Source organism: Cryptomeria japonica, chromosome 10, assembly GCF_030272615.1.
Source record: "Cryptomeria japonica chromosome 10, Sugi_1.0, whole genome shotgun sequence".
NCBI lineage: Eukaryota > Viridiplantae > Streptophyta > Pinopsida > Cupressales > Cupressaceae > Cryptomeria > Cryptomeria japonica.
In genome coordinates, this window is record NC_081414.1 from 167,253,239 (window position 1) to 167,258,731 (window position 5,493).

A 5,493-nucleotide genomic window follows, 5' to 3' on the forward strand; every position below is an offset into this window, starting at 1 on the left:
CCATACTCTAAAATTTTTCAAATCAAGATTAGGGGTTTCTCTTTGGAAAATAGATGTAGTTTAATTATTATTTGTCATAGGGTCTTCCTCAAGTGGTTAAGCTTCTGCAAAGAGGACCAAGCTCTAATACCAATTGTTAGGATAACTGATAGATAACTATGAGAGGGGGGTGAATTAGTTATTAACAAATTATAAAACTTTAAGCTCACAAAAACCTTCTATCGGAATGCATAAGGATATGTGCAAGCTAATGAGTCACAAATTCGTGGAAGTCTGCGCGTTGGAAAATGCGCTCCGCAAAACGGGGGCCCGTTAATGGTTCGGGCTCCCGAGCCGAAAGGTCACGGGGTGCCGAAGCCAGATAAAACGGGCCCCCGTTTTTTAATAAACGGGCCCCCATTTTTAAACAAAACGGGGGCCCGTTTTGAAAAGCTATTTTTACCCTTTTTTTGGGATAATTTTTCATTTTACTATTGCACAAGAAGATATCGAAAACGGGCCCCCGTGTTGTGGTTTCCACTTCAAACCTCCACCACTATCCCAGGTGCACATTCTGTCACCTATTTTCACAGTTCATAATTTTCTTGTATATTTTTCTCTTTTTTTGGTGTATTATTTAGTTTTTTTTTTATTATTTTAGTTTTTTTTAATAGTAGCATATAAATAAATTATTTTTTATATTTGTAAATTCTTGATTTTGATGTAAAATATTTTTGAACAGTTAACCCTAAACCGTAATCAACAAATTTAGAAACCAAAACCAAACCTAGATAATTAACAAAATGAAATCGACACAAACAAAAAACCAAAAATGAAATGGGAACAAAAACAAAAACGTTCGAAAATGAAATCAACACAAACAAAAAACCGAAAATGAAATGGAAACAAAAACAAAAACGTTCGAAAATGAAATCGACACAAACAAAAAACCAAAAATGAAATGGAAACAAAAACAAAAATGTTCGAAAATGAAATTGACATAAAACCGAACATATGTACCTAAATTGTTCTTAATCCTCATTAGGCAATACAAAAGTTACCACTAAATTAGTATAACCTTAAAAGTAATTAACATTAAGTTTTTCAAATTTTAGATATGAAAGTTTAGGCTTAGGTTTATGCCATGTCATGGCATAAAGGTCCTATTATGTCATGTGATGGTATAAAAGGATCAATTATGGACACAATTTTAGAGCAAAACTAGATAAGTTACTAAAATTGGAGTTTGGTTTACATAGGTTCATAAAGGAAGCTAATATGCCAAATATATAATTCATTAATACAAAATAAAAAATATTCTTGATTTATAATGTTGATTGATAATGAGTTTTCTAAATGGGGTGCTAATTATATATACATCTGAAAGATTTGAAAAATATAATTCCCAAGAAGTATTTTGAATATACAATTGAGGATATATATAATCTCATGGTTAAAGATGCTTAATTTTGATGAAAGTTATTTTTTGTATTACTATGTAAGAAATCCATAAATGGAATGAAAGTAAGACATGGCCATCTAGCATAGATCATCTTATATGTTGAAGGAGTATTTTGAGTTATATTAGAATTATTTGATGTGATTAAGTCCTAATTTTAGGATATGTAGAGTTCTTTTACTTTTAAGGTTGAAATAAAACATGGTGATTATGTTTTATTATCACTTTTATGCTTAACCTAGGTAAAAGTTTTAATGGAATTATTTTCATATTTAGATATATAGATCACAACTTATTATTATTTGTATGTTTCTTGTTTCTTTGAAAGAAATGCATATTGATTTATTTATAAGTAATAATTTATCTAATTATGCATTTATGAAATATATAGAAATTGAGATTTTTTTATTGAGGCTAATTAATTTTAAAACTCAATGGTTATATCCACTATCTAATGATGTAATATATCCAATGTTCTCCCCTTCTTACATATATTTGAACAAGAGATGGAATATTTCAAGACTTGAATGCAACCCTTATGTAAACTTTAATGATGTACATCTACTGATCCTCCTCACTAACCAAGAAACACTAGACTAACTCCATTAATGAATATTTCGAATTTAAAACCTATCAAATGTCTATAAAACATGAGAGAACCTAAAGGGTCTATATCCTCCTTGCCTAATGAGAGAGCAACATTTCTTTGAAAGTCCCAATGAGCCTCAAATGATCCTAGTGAATGTAGGGCAGTCTTAATGAACCTAAGAAAGTCCTAATGAGCCTAAGAAAGCAATAATGAACTTGGGACAATCCTAATGAACCTAGGATAGTCCTAATGAACCTACGATAGTGTAAACAAGCCTAGTATAGTGTAAGAAAAAAACACTACAAAAAAGACCTCAAATGCGTTAAATGAATTTCCCAATAACGCACTCGTGTTTATCTTTTTTTGGTCATTTGGCTACCTTTTTTTACAACATCTTCGTGTATACGCCCCTAAGAAGACCTTTTCCTCAAAACTTTCTTGGATCATGAACTCCTCATGTGCACCAAACATTTAAGTTGCCACTTGGAAGCTTCTAATGCACACAATCCTTTCAATCAATCTACTCCATTGATCTCTCAAAACAATCTTAGTATTTAATCCTCTATCCTTCATTTCTTATTGAACTTTGTAAGAGAATTTGTGTATGGATTGATATCTTAAATTTTATAGAAAGATTATATATGAAAACAAATGATTGCGGAGTTTTATAATAAATGATTTATAGGAAATAATATTTTTTGAAGACCTTTTGTAAATTATAATCTTGTGTAGATTTGATTATGGGAGAAATTTAATGGTGAAATATGCTTAACTCTTCAAAAGTTTTGATGTTTTGTCTTTACATGACAACCACTTAGAATATAATATGTTTTAAGTATGTCATTTATAGTCATGGGAGATTAGTTTTTTTTTAAGATTGTTTGAAGACTAATCAATGTAATATGAATTGATGACAATTATCTCAAAACTACGTAATTGAATTCTAATAGATTTATGATGTTTCATTGAAAGTTTTTATTAAGTTTTATGCGCAAATTTTATATTTCAAGATTCAATAGTATGTACATGTATATTTTTTTAAGTTCAATATTATATTATATATTTCATGTGTATCTCATTCAACAACATAGAAATGTTACTATTTATAAATGTTTTTTTTTAATTTAGTAAAATAGATTCTTCTTTGACATAGAGTTGTATATAATTCATGTATATCTTTATATATGCAGGAGTTCTTTGCCATCATGGATGTTTTTGACATAGATGAACTATTAGGTGAAAATCCCCCACCACAACCCCCTCCTCCTCCTCCTCCTCCTCCACCACCACCACCACCACCACCACCACCACAACCCCCTAGATTGGATGAAATTCGTTTAAGAGAACGAATTAATGAAAACCTACAAGTGATTGAACAAAACATTGCTACTATCCAAAATGAGCAAGTCACGCCACCCCATCTTGTAGAGTTTGCAAAATCAATGCAAACTGTTGTCGAGTCAGTTAGATCTGTTGATTCTCAATTAGATCAATTTCATAGACGACGACAAGAGTTGCGTGATTTTTATGCCGATGGTTTAACTTATAGACAAATCACAGATTTGAAAATAACCAAAGCTCATTTATGTCCATATTTTACCAACCCAAAAACAAGAGAACCAATGCAACCTAACCAGAAAAGAATTTCAATTAGGTGGTGTGTGCATCCAGAAATGGCTAGATACTTTTGGGATAGATGGTGGATGGTTTTTGATTATCCACCACATCGTAATTATGAGGTCCCTTTTTATTTTTTGAAGAAATTATACTGTGAGTTTGTAATGAACCAAAAACCAAATTATTTTGATATTAAGTCATTCCAGGGTGTTGGTCATGGAATGCCACAGCATAGATTAGGGGCACGGAGTAATAATCCCCTACCGGATCCACCCATAGTTCCACTTGTTGCTCCATCGATTCCTGCAGATGTCCAAAATACATCATTCATTTCGACATTAGATGCTTTGACTTCCCTCACAGGGAACCTGAGTGAGCAAGCTGCTCACATGGCATCTGCTCCTCGATGGATGCCACATATGTGTTCGAGTTGTCATGAGACGTGTGTAGGTCCTACTACTGCTGCAGGATCTACTTCAGTTCCAGATGAGCATGATGCAGCAGATGATAGTATGATGACATCTTATATGGATTTTCTTTGCTTGGATGTTCATCTTGACCAGGTATAGATATATATAATATACATGTACATGTCAATGTTTTTATGTACTTTATTAAATATAGGTATAAACTAAGTGCATCTCTTTTTTTATACAATCTAATACTTCATTAAATAAATTTTGTTTATGTAGATAAGGACTACGCCTAATATTAGAGTTAATATTGCATCTACTGGAAGACAACTCGGCACACCTTATGGGGTATAGTATAAATTTCTATCTAGACATTGTACTAGATCTTTTTAAGTTAATATGCTATCGTCGTATATTATATAAATTTTCATGTTGATACATTGAATGCTTCTTTCTCCAGGATTCAGGTCATGAGGGACCCTCTACATCACATCAAGAAGAGGGTCTGACTATTGTGACACCATCTATGGTATGTATCTTATAATTCTTAACTTAAATATGAACTCTTACAATATTGTAACTTTACTTGAAATTATTTAGTACACATATATATGTTCACTAAATATGATTTCATTAAATGCATGTATGCAGGTGGACACTACCATTAGGATAGGTTATCCTCATAATTTTGATCAGAGCCAATTTGAACGCACATCGACATCCTTTGAGGTATTAATATGTAATACTTAATTTGATCTTATTTTTACTCTTAATTTAAGATTTAATTGGACACTTTGAATTTGACCTTGTACAGGAGTTAGCTAGCACTGCATTTGGTGTTGATACTGCACAAGATACTGCTAGAGGAGATACTGCTACAGGATCTGATGAGCATATGGTAAGTTTGTAACTTAATTTATGAATTCTACTATATTTGATAAATGATTCTTTTAATAGTTAATTTCAAGTAATATTTTAATATTATTTTTTTATTGTACAGCATGAGACAGGTGGATCTGGACCACGTCCCGAGGACGAGAGATACTGCTATAGGATCTGATGAGCATATGGTAAGTTTGTAACTTAATTTATGAATTCTACTATATTTGATAAATGATTCTTTTAATAGTTAATTTCAAGTAATATTTTAATATTATTTTTTTATTGTACAGCATGAGACAGGTGGATCTGGACCACGTCCTGGGGACAAGAGAGATACTCCTACAGGATCTGATGAGCATATGGTAAGTTTGTAACTTAATTTACGAATTCTACTATATTTGATAAATGATTCTTTTAATAGTTAATTTCAAGTAATATTTTAATATTATTTTTTTATTGTACAGCATGAGACAGGTGGATCTGGACCACGTCCTGGGGACAAGAGACCACGAGATGTTATTGATGATAGCACTTAGATTTTACTATTTATTTGG

The 5,493-nt window shown here is 31.6% G+C and overlaps 1 long non-coding RNA gene across 1 annotated transcript; it reads left to right on the forward strand.

Moving 5' to 3' along the window:
* The first annotated feature begins 4,254 nt into the window (after positions 1 to 4,254).
* On the forward strand, positions 4,255 to 4,955 carry LOC131858740 (uncharacterized). The gene is made up of 4 exons (XR_009359075.1): positions 4,255 to 4,405; positions 4,518 to 4,586; positions 4,709 to 4,786; positions 4,872 to 4,955. It is a non-coding gene; the product is annotated as an uncharacterized LOC131858740 (long non-coding RNA).
* Positions 4,956 to 5,493: the final 538 nt, after the last annotated feature.